This window comes from Dermacentor albipictus, chromosome 5 (genome assembly GCF_038994185.2).
Source record: "Dermacentor albipictus isolate Rhodes 1998 colony chromosome 5, USDA_Dalb.pri_finalv2, whole genome shotgun sequence".
NCBI classification, from domain to species: domain Eukaryota; kingdom Metazoa; phylum Arthropoda; class Arachnida; order Ixodida; family Ixodidae; genus Dermacentor; species Dermacentor albipictus.
Window position 1 is genome coordinate 173,151,622 of NC_091825.1, and position 15,813 is coordinate 173,167,434.

General features: G+C 48.1%; 1 protein-coding gene across 12 annotated transcripts in view; it reads left to right on the top strand.

The window, feature by feature from the left end:
• Positions 1–15,813, top strand: part of LOC135897507 (intermembrane lipid transfer protein VPS13A-like) — a 1,023,564-nt gene that overhangs the window by 127,913 nt on the left and 879,838 nt on the right. Inside the window, exon 1 of one of the 12 annotated variants that reach the window (XM_070539335.1) lies at positions 1,166–1,338. The exons of the other annotated variants lie outside the window; for them this stretch is intronic. The gene's annotated coding sequence lies outside the window, so the exon portion shown is untranslated. Of the gene's footprint in view, positions 1–1,165; positions 1,339–15,813 lie in introns of those variants that run through there. 12 annotated transcript variants of the gene reach the window in all.

Sequence of the window (15,813 nt, forward strand, 5' to 3'; positions counted from 1 at the left end):
TTCTTTCAATATGTAAGGTATGAGCTCTGTTTATGTTTTGCTTGAGAAGCTCGAGATTTGAAAGACGCGTTTAAAGTAAACCTGTAGTTTCACGAGGTGTTCATTAATAAATATATAGGCTTTCTTTTTTTTGTGGATGCGTGAGTAACCTGGAGGTCAAGGTTATCGCTTAGAGGCCTATCGTAATGCGCGTGTGTGTTATTTAACCTTCTTTCTTTTTAAGTGTTTTTGAATTTTCTAAGGTTAAGCACGTAAATTTTCAGTAAGTGCGTGATTTGCACTGAGAAGAGCTCTTAGGTCCATTAGCGCGTGTCCTGCGCGGACGGAAGGAAGCAGAACGTTGATGACTGGGTTGCTCGTGTGTGTCGAGGGCAGCTGTATTCTGACTTCTCTAGTACGCGTGCAAAGAGCTAGTTAGTAAAAGACACATTTGTTCAAAGGTTCCTCTGTGTTGCGTAAGTTACGCAAGTGTGGTTGTTTGTTTAAGGAATGTGTCCTGTGTGGATTAAAGGAACAAATGTGAGTCAGCATGATGAAAACTTTGTATGATGCAAGCACGTGTTCGGAATAGGGACCACAAGCTTGGCGCGTTTGTGATGACGTACCTGTGGAGTTGGCCAGACGGTTCAGTGGCAGCAGTACATGAAACAAGTACGCCACTGCGATAGGGTAAGAACAGGCTGTTCGTGAAGTTAAGCTTTAAGTTATGTTTGGGTATTGGTGTTTGAAAGCCTTCGGTTTAATTCTGCGTAAACGTTTACTCTGGTGCAGCGCAACGGTCGGGTTTGGTCGAACTCAGGAGGAACGTGAACGCTCGCTTTGGCGACACGAAATTTTGGGGCAAAAATTTGGGATTCCCAGTTGAGTGACTTGCATGAAGATTGTGATAGGAAGCCTGGTGGGTTAGCAGCTTATTCCGGGCGTTTGAACGCTGAGCGGTATTGTGTTGCCGGGTCTACTCTTCTGTGCCTGTTGTTGTAAGATGGTTGAAGGCATTCCAAGTACGCAGGGGTTGCAGAGAGCAAAGCCGTCATCTTGCTCGCCAGCCATTCTCTTCCTGCCCAGCGATTGCCAGCACTGGCCAGGCGAAATTTTCCGGGCCATGGAGGAGCTGTTAGGAATGGCCGTACGGGGTGGCATCGTGCCACCTTTGAGCCCGCTGCACGTGTTCCAAGCCCACCAGACGGGGAGCCCTTCAGAGAACTTCGGATGACAGGCAGCCACGTGGCGCGCTGTCAGCTCAGGAATGTGGTACTTGGCAGCGCCACCGGGGACGGAGCACAGTTCCACGAAGCCCTCTGACGTCGGCGCTGGACAGCGGAATGTGTGTTCCTATGTGTACGTAAACTGTTCTGCGGAACGGCGCCCCTCGGACGTCGGCGCCGGACATTGGAATGTGTGTGCCTTTGTGTGTGTGGGCCGTCCTGCGGGGGGGGGGGGGGGGGGGGGGCGGGGGCGGATAGTTTACAATGACTGGACAAACATTTCCGTCCACGCCGTCCACGGTGCCCTTGAACGGTGACGTTGAATGATAACGTCGGACTATGACGTCAAGCGGAGAGGATATAAGCAGCGTTTACCGGCTGCTAGGGTGTGCTCGTCGTCGGGAGCTGAGTGCTCGTTGTCATGCTCGAAATGTAGTAGTGAGCTGTGTGCTCGTATGCTGTTTGCTGTATGTTAGTCTTGCGGGCTCCATATGGAAGTCGCGCTAGACTGCAATGTTTCTTGCTTAAAATGCTTAATATGTAAATAAATCCTGTTCACCGAGTTCCTCTCTACGACCTTCAACTCCTTCAAATGGTGGCAGCGGCGAGATAGTCCGACGACTCCTACATCTGGTTGACAGCGGTAGGATCGTCTGCCAAATCTTACACCTTCCATAGTTTTTTAGTGTCCGTCAACAGAAAAAATCATCATGTGGGCCGGGCCGATCCTGGTGATAGTGCAGAGAGGCACATCAATGGCACATAACCCTGTGGGTTCGGGAACCTGTAACACGCCTTTTGGGATCATCGGGATGGGCCCACGTATGCGAAGCACTTAACGCCTGCGTCACCTCCACTGTGGGTGGGCCCGGTATTACACTATCTTCGGAATCGGCCCACGTATCAGGACTGCTTAAGATGTATGCAGACTAAAAACCACGGACCTGTTCTGGCCCGCGGATTTGACGACATGTTACGTTTACTTTCGGTCTGCCAGGCCCGCGCTGGGTCTGCGAGCTGGCGCAGGCGAGATTTTTTCTGGCGGCGGCCCAGGGACTTTTTGATCATTTGCAGTCACCAGGTCTGGCAATAGTACAATGCTGGTCGTTTTCGGCAGCCGAATCGGCAGTGCCACCATACTCATGAGCTGCAGCGCTGGCGACAAGTTGGCGACAAGCGACCATGGCATCGTGGTCAGATGACGCCACATATTACTTTTTGGCCTTGGTCTGACAACCTTGTGGGACAGCAGCTGGGATGACTTCTTGAGGCGTCTGAAAAAAGAACTTCTGTGGATGAACATTTGCAAGAAGATGTGATCGCGGCATCCGTCACATTAATCTCAGAAGCAGTGCCTTGCAGCGAATTCGCGGAGCTGCGGGGTTGAGAGTATCCCTACCGGGCCGTGCGGTTGTCTGGTCTTGGAGCCTGCCGTGTAGATGCTGTCACAGGCAGGGCCAAGCATGGTTGGCCCCATGTGACCTGTCCGCGGCCCTGTCTGTGGTGGTCCGTGGTCCTTCATTTGGATACACCTTTAACACCTGCATCACCTCCGCAGCAGGTCGGCCTGGCATCGCTCTACCTTGTGGCCGACCCACGGCGGAGGTTAAGCACTTTGCTTTTCGTTTGAAAGCTTTGACTGTCGCGAGATTTCGCTGCCATTCCATCTTCACACAGTGGAATGGTTGTCAATTTTTTCAGTCCTTTTGGATTGTGGTAATTATCGGCATCTCCTGAGGTGTGAAGGCCAGTTTTCTCCTCAATTTGGTGCCAGCGCAATTAACTCGAGATGAGTTCAGTTGTTACGATCTATTCAGTGATCATGCGCATCTCTGTTGTTTCGTTAGTTCAACCTGCTTTGTTTAGACTGATCCAGGAACCAGGGAAGCGATTCGGTTCGTTATCAGCCAGTCTGCATGCTCGTGCTACGAGTTGCAGCTGGAGAACAGTTGCGTTTTCTCCCCTTCCCTTTTTGCTTCATTATTTTCTCGAGCCATGGCTTGCAGCAACGCTGGCATATCCTCGGAACCATATACCCTCGTCTGTATATATTATATGCTGTAATTAACATCATCATCAGCCTGTTTAAGTCCACTGCGGGACGAAGGCCTCTCCCTGCGATCTCCAATTACCCGTTCTGCACCAACCGTTTACAACTGGCACCAGCAAATTTCCTAATTTCGTTGCACCACCTAGTCTTCTGCCGTCCTCCACTGCGCTTCCCTTCTCTTGGTACCCATTCTGTCACCCTAATGGTCCAAGGGTTATCTAACCTGTGCATTACATGACCTGCCCAGCTCCATTTTTTTCTCTTGATGTCAATTAGAATATTGTCAATACCCATTTGCTTTCTGATCTAAACCGCTCTCTTTCTGTCTCTTAATGTTATGCCTAGCAATCTTCGTTCCATTGTGCTTTGCGTGGTCCTTAACTTGTTCTTAAGCTTCTTTGTCAGTGTCCAAGTCAGTCTCCAAGCCCCATATGTCAGCACTGGTAAAATGCACTGATTGTACACCTTTCTCTTCAATGATAATGGTAAGCTTCCAGTCAGGAGCTGGCAATGTCTTGTGTACGTGATCCAACCAATTCTTATTCTTCTGTGAATTTCCTTCTTATGATCAGGGTTCCCTGTGATTAATTGACCTAGGTAAATGTACTCCTTCAGAGAGTCTAGAGGCCGACTGGCGATCCTGAACTCTAACATACAGTGCAATAATAATAAAGTGATTGTGTTGGGCTGCTGAGCACGAGGTCACGGGATCGAATCCCGGCCACGGCGGCCGCATTTCGATGGGGGCGAAATGCGAAAACACTCGTGTGCTTAGATTTAGGTGCATGTTAAAGAACCCCAGGTGGTCAAAATTTCCGAAGTCCTCCACTACGGCGTGCCTCATAATCAGAAAGTGGTTTTGGCACGTAAAACCCCAAATTTTAATAATAAAGTGATTTGATTTGATTTTATACGGGTAAGATAAGGTGGGAAATAAAATAATGCGAAACAGTATCCATCATCAAGCCCTGCAATAGCTGTTAAACCCGTAAGCAATATGACTGTCGCCCGTTACCTCATCTGGTTTTTGCCTAATTGTACAGCACTTTTTGTGCAAAATTGGCAACTGGAAACAAGAGTTGCAAGGAGTTGAGAAATTAAGTGATCTACTAAGGGAGCAAGCCAAGGCAACAGCCAAACGGGAAGGAAAAGTGAAAATTAACAAATTTAACCATTGTTTGCAAAAATATTGACGGATCAACATATCTTCATTTGAAAAGGAAGTTGAGAAAATGCCGCCAGAAGTGGAGAATAATTCTGTGCGTTTTGAATGATGCTTCTACAGTTATCAGTCGAGCTGCCTGACATAGCCGCTTCTCTGCTGTGCTGATGTGGGTGTTTTTCTAACCTTTCGCTGTGGTTGCAGTACGTCTAGAACTGGAGCATCCTGTGCTCTGCGCGTTTGTATGGGACTGGTGGCCACGCATTGTTATGCAACTTCACAAATAACAGCACGAGTCGGTTTTGGCGCTGAACTTGGTAGAGCAGTAAACGAGGGATCCAAAAGAACTGTGATTGTTCTGCAAGTGTATATTTCTCCATTGCAAAAAACGCTACTAGAAATCTTTCTTTTACAGTTTCGCTTGTTTACTTGTTCTTGGTAGTGTTCTTCCTGCGCTTCTTTAATTTGCGCGTCCATTTGATGTGGTTCCTTGTTTGCAAAGTAAAGGAGAGGTACATCTCATAGGCATACCTGTGATATACACCTTATTTCAATTCTCTTTTGTGGGTTTATGGGTCTTAATGGCGAATGATGGGGATTATTCACATTTGCACTAGTAATGGTACCTGCCCCCCTCATTTGCATAGAAAAGTTACCTAGGGCTGCGCTCCCCCTCCCCCCCCCAAAAAAAAAGAAATCCTGCCTGCAAGGTGCACAATGCTGCAGCAATGGTAGTGCTAGCGCTTTCACACCAGATAGCCACACCGTCGTTGTCGTCGCCATCTTTCAAGCACCGACCACAAAATTGCCACACATGGCAATGTACACTTGGATTTTGGCACATATACGTGACAAGCAAGACGGCAGGAAGACAATGGGGTCAGCGTGGTTTAGCTTGGCTATGGCTCGTTAGCCAACACATGGAGGAGTTCATTTTAACTGGATCAAGAAAACACATGAGCCGTAGGTGGTTGTGCATTCTAGAAGTGGTGCAAAATTATAACGATTCATAAAGTGAACTGTTCGCTTGCCCTCGCTTGATTGATCAGAATCGTGCTTTTGTCAGCGAACATGCCATTCTGACCAGTCACGCGAGGGAAAACAAACGGTTTGCTTTCTAAACAGTTATAAGGTCACAGGTGCTGCTGCCTCACTTCCAGCCGCATATTGCGTTGCCTTTTGAATCTGTCTGAAGGTTGTGGGAATTGAGGTGTGTCCTGCCATTTTTGTGCAGACATTCACTTGTTCTGTTGTCCGTACGCCTCTCCCTTTCCACCTGCGACGGGTGTCGGCAGTAAAGTCCCTCCATAGATGTTTTCGCCGGGGGTAGCGCATGGATAGAGGGGCTTTAGTTGGCGGTGGCACTCCACTTGCAATTGTTGGTGGAGGGGGCACTCGCATTGCTGGCTGCAGCTCACCGTTGTCTGCAGAGCGAGTGCGGGGGGGATCTCTCCAGGACAGCACTGAGCACTTGCATTAAAGTGGGCTGGTTGGTATGCATTCATAATGGTAACAGCACGAACAGCACGAACAAATACTTCTTTCAAATACCTAGGCGTAACCCTGACAACAAACCTTTCCTGGACTACACATATCAACAATATCTGCAGAAATGCCTCCCGATCCCTGGGATATTTACGCCGGAACCTCCGTAAGACGCCGACAAATATCCGCAAATTATCCTACCTTACATTTGTTCGCCCTAAACTTGAATTTGCTTCTTCAGTATGGTCCCCTCATTACATTTATTTAACCACTATGCTAGAATCAGTTCAGAATAGAGCCGCTAGATTTATTTCACAAAATTACAACTGGAACGAAAGTATAACGCAAATTAAAAACAATCTATCAATTCCTTCTTTGACCACTCGTCGTGATGTAGCACTTATATTGCTGTTTCACAAGTACGTTCACGGACCGAGACCATCACCAATAGCTCTGCAAGTTTCTCCATTCACATCACGAAGATTGCATAATCATCTTTCTTTCACGCGCATCTACGGCAAAACAGACGCTTTTAACTCGTCTGTGCTTCCACGTGTCATCCGCTTGTGGAACGACCTTCCTGATATCCTGGTAGCTGAAGCTAACAAAGAAAAATTCCGTCACGACATAAACATTCATTTCTTACTTTAAAAAAAAAAAAACTTGTCTGTGTTGCTTCTTGTATGCTTTTTTTTTCTTTTTATCTTAGAAATATTTACTTGGTGTAAACTTGACTCTTCGTTGTGTTTTTATTAACAAAGCATTGTATAATAGTATAATTTTGTATAATTGTTTGCTCTATATACTGTGTCAATTTTTCCCCTCTTACCCAATGCCCATTCTTCGGGCCTGTAAGGTATTTTGAATAAATAAATAAATAAATAAATAAAATGATGATGGAATGAAAGGACACGGGACGAGCACTGACTTACAACCAAGTTTGCAGAAACACACACATCAAGGAATACAGTAAACTCTCAGTTGTACGAATGTCAGTTTAATGAATATTTCAGAATAACAAACTTTTAGGAAATCCCCGGCAGTTTTCCTATGCATTCTATGCAAAGATCTTTCAGTTAGACGAATTTATGAATAGCGAATATTTCAGATGGACGAACTTAATCAGTAGACCTGAGCTCATTTTTGAAATCGGTTCAATGAAGTTTTGCACTCTGCAGTGCTGGCGCAGCCAATGCCCGCCACTCCCAAATTGCCTCCCCCCCCACCTACCAGTGGTGGCTATGTGCGGTGTGACAAAAGCCCGTTACCTGTGCTGAACTATGAGATCTGGAAATTGTTTCCAGTGTTTGTCCCTAAGAGGAAGAATGCTTCGAGGAAGGTGCAATGGCAGAAGCAGATTCAAATCCTGTAATTCTACACGAGGGTTGCAATGTGGGCTTGTTGGTAATGCATCTTCAAGGGGAGTATGGTAGCGCGATTCAAAGACGGGACAAGAGAAGTGTGTGTCTCTTTGTGTCTTCTCTTGTCCCGTCTTTGAATCGCGCTACCATACTCCCCCTGTAATTCTAGCCGAGGCTGTAGGGTGCCTTGGAAAGCTGCGAAACTTCACGTCTCAGTAACAAGCTGTCGATAGCTTTGTTAGTTCTTGCGCTTGAGCATCAGTGCAAATGAAAATTATATATATTTTTTTCACAACGAGATAGGCAACAATTCCACTGATGTGCACTTCGTATATATTGATGTATATAACTCCATAAATTGCATTTCACATTTTTGACGATGTCTGCTGTGCCCTATGCTGTTCCATGTTCTAGTGAATATTCAGCTTAGCGAACTTTCACTTAAATGAACTAGTTCTTTGGTTCCCTTGAAGTTCACTAAAGTGAGTGCTTACTTTATAAGGGACACAGGTAATCACATTGTCAATCAAACGCACAACCAGGCCACTTGGATACAGGGCATCTGTTACCGTACTGAGCTGTCAAGGTAAATTTATTTCTGCTGAGAAAGCGCAATCGAAAGCTGTCTAATGCACCATGTGCATTTCTGCTCAATGTTGGCTGCTTCCACGACTAATCTGGTGGATGCATCAGTATGCTTAAACAATATTGTCTCCTTGAGCGGAGGCTTACACTTACATTGGCGGCAATGGGCACACGAAACACATGCAAAGGGATGGACTTCGACCCAGTGCATTGCAAAGAGTGACGCTCTTCATAGCAGGCTCTTTGGTCAAGTATCTAGCCGACCCTGCAGGGAGGAAGCCGCTCCTCCTCGGAAAGAGACTGTAGTGCAGTGCGCTGTTTTCGCTGCCAACAACACGTGCACATAATGAGGGACTGCACTGTGTCGCATCCTCCCATGGGGCAGAGAAATGGGAAAGCGGGTAGCTTGTGAAGGCAGGAGTGGTTGAAGCTTTGCTTGTCCCCTTCGCGTACCAAGCAGATTGTGTTGCTGGTGCACATGTGCTGATTATTCTGATCACCGTTGTCGGCTGTGAATTTTTGGTGCTGTTTAACACGGGTGCAAGTGCTTCGTTGTTTGGCGAACAGGTGTTGTCTCACTTCCGGAAGCACTCAGTATGCTTGTGGGACTGCCGAATGACATTCAATCTTGTGAAAGGCGTTGCCCATTTGGCTAGCACTGCAAGGCTGACTGTCAGATGGGGAGAATGAATAAGACGCATACGTTTTGTTCATCTCCCAGGAAGCTCGGTGTTCCTGTGATTCTCTGCAGAGACATTCTCCTTAAAAGGCCCCTCACCAGGCCATGTAGAAAATTTTGGCTATATGCTGGAAGTTATGTTCCCTCTAGTGAGTGTTTTACCGCAATAATTTTTCAAATTGGTTCATTAATAGCTGAAATAGAAATATTTCAGGGCCATGAACCCATGCTTTCAAGAAGTGAGGGTCACTGCCAACATAGACACACTCACCACTTGCCCTCGTATAGCCTCCGCAAGTGAAATTTCTTTCCTGTGTTCTCCCATACCGGAGCCGGAGGATCACTTGATAGTTATGTCACAGGCCCCACCTTTTTCTTTTCTTTTCTTTCGTTTTTTTCTCTTGTGTTTTTGCTGAGGGGTGCACTTGTGAAGACAGTCTCGCACTCGAGCTATTGCATTTGTCTTGTTTAATGCAGAGGGCGATTTTATGCCCTCTGCACGAGAACACCTGATTAGCGGTATAAGTCAGCACCACAATCAGGAGCACTGAGACACATGCGAGAGGATGAGGGAGCATGATTGTGGCACTGGAACCCTATAGAAAATGACATAGTTTTCTTCTCTGCATGTGTGACTGCACAACGTGGGAACAAGCAGATGTAAATGAAAGACATCTCTTTCTACGGTACGAAGTACAGTAAAACCTCGTAATAACGAAATGGGATATATCGGACTAATGGATACAACGAAACAATTGTGATTCCCCTTGAAATTCTAATGGATGCCCATGTATTGAAAACCATGTTTTAACAAAGCTAAAATTGCCTCGCAATGGGTATGACGAACCTTTTTTTAGAGTGCAGTTCTTTGGTGCCTGTTCCTGCATTTCGTGGCACTGTCGTGCCTCGCCACAACCAGCTCCGTAGCAGGGGCCAGCGTGCTGCTCTAGTTGCGCGCGCTCCTGGCGCCATCTCTCGCACATAGCGTGAGCCTTGCTCTCTTCGCTCCTCCTCCAATGCCACCCATGTCCGGGGGCAATCAGAGCGCCGGCTCGGTGGCGGCGGATCTTGATGATGGGCTGCTGCTCAAGCCGAAACGCATAGCCGCTGCCGTTCACCACTGCGTGTACCCCCCCCCCCCAACTCCTGTCCTTTGTGGCGGCGACTGTGCGAGAGCGCGCGGTGTTCTCCGGTTGCCGAAACGCCGGCTCGGTATCAGCGGATCACGGTGTGTGTTTCCCATGCCAAAACGTAAAGCCACCTTCAGTAGACTTGCTAGCAGCATCAGCGGCGTCAGTCAGTCACTGCCATCTCCTCGCCGCGTATAGTTCCTATGTGCCGACGCGCTGCCTTCCACAACCTCTCGATAAGCGAGGCAGCTGTGACAAGCTATGTTGTGTTTGCGGCGGCTGGTCTGAGGCTCACAGACTGTTTATATTATAAAATAATCCGTCTGCCTATATGAGTAGTTTATTCTCAGCCAGTTCTTTCTGAGCCATGATTGAGGCAACCGGTGGAAGTCCTTTGTCAGCCACTGCTGCTAAACGAGCTGTCTGAGCAGAGGTCCAGTGCCGTCGCTGCAAGAATCCAGAGGTGGGCTATGCCGAACCAGGCAATGGTGCAGCAAGTCTAGCATATATCCATCTATTTCTCTGACCACAAAGCTACCTTCATGACAATCAAGAACTGGGAGTGGAGTGTTTCTTGAAGAAGTGAAGAATAAAAAGTTGTAACTGCACATACATGTCTAGCTCGAATTGTTTGCCTCAGTATATAGAAAAGCTGAAACAGCTGAACAGCTGCGCTCGTATTTTGCATTAGGAAGTAACGTAATCATCGGAAATTTTTTTTTACACAACGAGCATTTACTGACCATTTTGGTACTCGTCAGGTCAGTGTCTTATAGTGCTCAACGTTGGCGTCTGCTGGCCTCCCGTTTCCCGTGGAACTGGTGGACCCGCCCACTCTTCCGCTGTGCGTGTGGGGCGGCGCCGACTGCGGTTTTGTTGTTGGTTGTCATTGCCTCCGTGTGCATCAATGATATCAGTGTTTCTATCGGTTCTTTCGTGCGATTTCCCGCATCCGGAAAGGAGATCGACGACGGCAAACAGAAGCACAAAACAATATCAGTCGAGCAGAAGGTGGCTGTGCTGAAAGCCATCGAGTCCGGTGATAAGAAGATAAAAGTGGCCAAAGATTTCGGCATAGCATTGAACACACTGTTGACGATTTTGAGCAGCAAAGAAGCTGTCACCAGTGCTGTCACACGTGGCGTAAAAGGCGACAGAAAGAAGCTGCAAACCTCTGCTTTCAAAGCTGTAGAGAAGGCGGTCTTCAAGTGGTTTTTGGACGCAAAAACCGCTATGAGTGGGGCACTGTTGCAGCGGAAAATGAGGGACTTCACGTGCATCATGGGGCAGGACGATCTCATGGTTAGTGTCGGCTGGCTGCAGTGTTTCAAGGAGTGCCACGACATCGTCGGCAGGGCTGTCAGCGAGGAAGTACACTCTGTTGACTGTGAAGCTGCAGTGGTGTGGGTGGAGACAAACGTTGGACAGCTGCTAGTAAAAATACAGTGCCAAGGATTTGTTCAACGCGGATGAAACAGCCCTGTTCTACCAGATGCTGCCGCAAAGAAACCTTGGCCCTCAAAGGTGAACGCTGCCAGGGTAGTAAGCAGAGTAAGGTCCACGTAACCTTGTTGCTTTGTGCCAACATGGATGGGTCGGAAAAGGTGCCGGCCCTCGTGGTCGGCAAAAATGAGTCACCACGATGCTTCAAAGGCAAACAAAAGCTCCAAGTGAGCTATGTGTCCAACCGTAAGGCTTGGATGATGATAGAAATTTTCGCACAATGGCTGCGGGAGTGAGACGAGTGGCTGGGCAAGTTGAACCGGAAGATATGCCTCGTACTGGACAACTGTGCAGCCCATCACACTGCCGCTGTGCTCAAAAACATTGAGCTGTGCTTCTTGCCGCCAAAGTGCACTGCAGTTTTGCAACTCCTTGACCAAGGAGTTATCATGAACTATAAGTTGGGCTACTGCAAGCGTGTGAGCGACTGGATTCTGCTCAATATGAGCATGAAGCACGAGTCCACGATCAACTTGTACATGGCGATCGAGATGCTACAGGCTGCTTGGATGGCTGTACTGGCAAGCACTATCGCAAATTGCTTTCGGCATGCCCCATTTGGCGTCAGCAGCGGGGTTACAGCGAAGATCTCAGTCCTGCTGCCAATAAGGGTGCCGCGGGCGATCAAGCGCTAGCGTCATGGGACGCTCTCCTTGACGCCGGCGTTGTGCCTGACTGCGACACCTTCTGCAGGTACGTCAGTGCCGATGCTGACGTGGTTATGACATAAGAGCTAACAGAGGCAGAAATTGTACGCGCAGTGACGGGAGTGCCTAATGACGACAGGGACGAATGTGTCGATGACAGCCCAGAGCCTAATATTGTCCAACCTGACATACCAACGCCCACGCAAGTGCCGGATGCAGCAGACCTGCTGCACCGCTTCTTTGGCGCTCATGGTGATGGTGAGGACGGACTCGAAATAGCGGCTGCAGCTGAAAAGGCCATGATTCGCCTGAAGAAGACACGGCAAAAATCTATCAAGGACTTTTTTTTCTGCGAAATGAGCCACCAGCTGGTGTGCTGTTGATCGATCAGTGATGAGCCGTTCGACATGACTAAAGTAGCAATTCCTTGCTGTCTTTTCTCGCTTGTTTTTTTCCTTGCGATGGCTGTTATCTTTTTTGTGTGGTGGGCTGCTGTGAGATTTGATGGGGAGTACATCCTCTGTTGCTTGCCAGTTGTGGATAGAAATGGATAGTGGCTATAATGAACTAATGGTTATAACAAAGTAATTACGACCCCCCCTTCAACTTTGTTATAATGATGTTTTACTGCAAAACAAAAACACGCTGACGTTCAGTCGGTCTATTGAAGCAACAGATTAAACATATAATTGATGTTGCCTTGCATAATTGTCGAAGTCACGTGTCACTATGAGCGACGTCATAGCACTACCATGTACGTAGGTGCACCCTGCGCTATTGACGTCAACTCTTCGGCTGGGAGCGTGGCACCCACGAGAAGGGCAAACGGCATTTGATTTGAAATTTTAGCTCTTTTTGCAACACATAGTGGTGTAATATTTTGCAGGCATGATCATTAGTGCACATTGTATGCAGTGCACTTGTCAGTTCGGAATGGCCAGACACCCAGTCTTGCCCTTTAACACTTTCCTGCCTGAGGATACATAGGCAGTTTTTGAGTAGTCCAGTAAACAGTTTTTTTATTCCTACAGCAAATGCTTGATATTAGAATGTATGGTATCAATTTGTACAAGAAGCAGTGTGCTTTCTAATGGTATCATTTTCAAGCCAACATTTACTAACAATTCTTTGAAAAAGATTGTTCAATAAAAAGTTGGTTATGAAAAGGAGAAAGCTCTGTAAAAACATCAACGCCGCTTTGCCCTAAGAAAACGAAAAAAAATTTCGAAATATACATTCTCAACGAAAACGCTATATGCAACACCTCGAAATATAAGCTATATAATCTCTGTAGAAGTTCTTTATATACAAAGAAAAATCTCAGCCCTAGTTGCTTTGTACTCATGTGGCATGTCTTATGAACCGCCACGTGGCACTGCGGGGCGCAATAATTGTGCTGTGCCAAAGTCCACTCCCAGCCACCTCATTGTGCAGAACTAAACTCTTTGCGCTGCCACGGGCATGTGGTCTTGCTCAAATGACGTTGACACCCTTTAGATAAGAACTGTCGCATTTAGAAGACAACAGATATCTTTAGGTCTCAGCGTGGCAGTGGCGAAATGGTTCGAAGTAGACAATGAAACCTGCCAGTGGATACCTGTCGACATTCTGGGGCTATTCGACGCACTTTTGCCATCTGTACTGAAGTCCGATGAATCAAAATCATTTTCCCAGTCTGTGCTGCTACCACCATCAAGAAATTCTGATGCAGACTCATCGAAATTCGTCTAAATTCGCTGTTTCTGAAAGGCATCTGCACGCGATGTCGACGCCATGTCGACGCCATGTTGAAAGCTATGAGCACTCGTCACGCCTGACTAAAGGCTGCTTTAAACATCTCCCCACAGTGGAAAAAAAAAAAATGCATAAGCGAAACTAGAAAAATAGTTCCTCTTTTATGTGCTGGATGATGCTAGCTGTCCGAAAGCACCCCGAGCGCAGCAGAGTTTGAAGTCGAAACCATTGATAATGGTCTATTGATGAGTTTCGGTGCAGACAGGAAAGTGTTAAAACCGGGATCGTTGTGGACATTGCGAATATCGGCTGTCGTGGCGGACCTTTTACGCAGCTAAAGCCATTCATCAGCACGCCAGCGTCCGATCTTGCCTGTGCAGATGATGCGTTACAAATGTGCTGCATGCTGAGTTTGGGAGCAAGCCTCCAAGCTGGTGTGCTAACCCCCTCTACGAGAGGCACGGCATGAAGGATGTCGCACGCAGCATTCGGGGGCAGGCCTCTGCGCTATGTGGTTGTGAGCTTGAAGGCCCCATTGGGATCAAGCGACATGGATTTGAAGAGGCACCACATCTTCTGGCCACCTGTGTGGTTCATTTGGATGATACACAGAAGGCTCCTTTGTCGGCAGAGCTATGCCAGAACAAAAAGCTCTTCACAGTTCAAGATAAGTGTACCAATTTTGCGAGCCACGTGATTGAAACTGGGGATGCACTTCCTTTGAAGTGTAAACTCTGGCCCATCAGCCTGGCCAGGAGGGGCGTGATTGATGGCTTGCTATACAAGATGCTATCGGGCGGCATTATTTGTCACTCATCTACCACCTGGGCATCTCCAGTAGTGTTGGTGCCTAAGAAAGATGGCAGTCATCGCCTCTGCATAGACTACAACTGTCTGAATCGAGTGACTCGGAAGAATGCCTGTCCGCTTTCTACAGTTAGCTCGATTGTAGGAAACCTGGGCACTGCATGGTATTTTAAAGCTTTGGATGCCGCGAAATGCTACCTAGAAGTCCGGATGGATGAGAGTGATCAGTGCAAGACCACGTTCGCATCCCACAGAGGGTTGTTTGAGTGCACTTTGTGGGGAGCACATGCGCCCATCTTGCCCCGCATTGTCGCGGTCAAGTCGAGAGCTAGCATAGACATTGGAGAGGCGCACTACACCCTTCCCGGTTCTCCCTCGCTCTCGTAATGCGCACACCCTTCTTCCCCTACTCGCAGGAAGGTATCTGACGGGTGAGGAGACATTCCCCTCGCAAAGGTAAAAATGTATAAAACAGCACCACCGGGGGAGACCCTCGCTTTCTTTGGCACCGGATCCCTAACCTGCCGTTCCGTGCAGTGGACTAATCCAATTTCCAGGAGCAGAAAACAAGACATGGCCATGCGAACTGCCTGCAATACTCGTGGGCACAACTGACGCACCTGCAGCACCGACAGCGCTACGCTGGCCTTGCAGCCGCACGAACCACTACCCGGTGCCCAGCGGGCGACCTCCCGGCTTACGCAGCCGGCACCTGGCGTGCGGCACGGAGGGCCACCTTCGAGCCCGGACTACAATTCTGCCTTGCAAGACCGGGCAGTTTTGCTGACAAGGCACCTTCAAGTCAGCATCAAGTGTCTGCCAGCTGAGGGCTACAGCACCACCAGCCCGACGCTCAAGCCGGCTTGTGCAACGCTTCCTTGGTTGTGAACCTTGGTGGGAACTTTAGCAAACGTGCGCCCGAACTCATCGGGCGTACCTAGGTGCTAGCATCGAGGTACGGGGGGCTTAAGGAGAGGAGGATGGGGGGAGCGCATGTGCCCATCTTCCCCCACATCGAGAGCTGGTGTAGACACAGGAGAGGTGCAATACGTCTTCTCCCGGTTCTCTCTCGCTCTCATGATGTACACATCCTTCCTCCCCGACTTGTGGGAAGGTATCTGATAGGCGAGGAGGACATTCCTCCCGCAAAGGTAAAAAGGTATAAAACAGTGCCACTGGGAAGACCCTCACTCTCTGACGGCGGACCCCTAACCTGCTGGACTGGAGTACCTGCCACAACCCGTGAGTCACCACGTTTGCCTGACTATCCCGGGCAACGGGGCAAGCCTATTTATTGCTTACTATAGAGAGGACTTCCTGCTGCCAGTGTTCTTTATTGCTTGTAGAAATAAATGTTGCAGTTAATGCCACTGGTTGCCTTATTCGTTCGAACCTAACGTAGCTGCAATTCCCGCGCTATGGTTTGGGTAGTACCACGGAATGACTATGTGGGGCTAGATCCGGA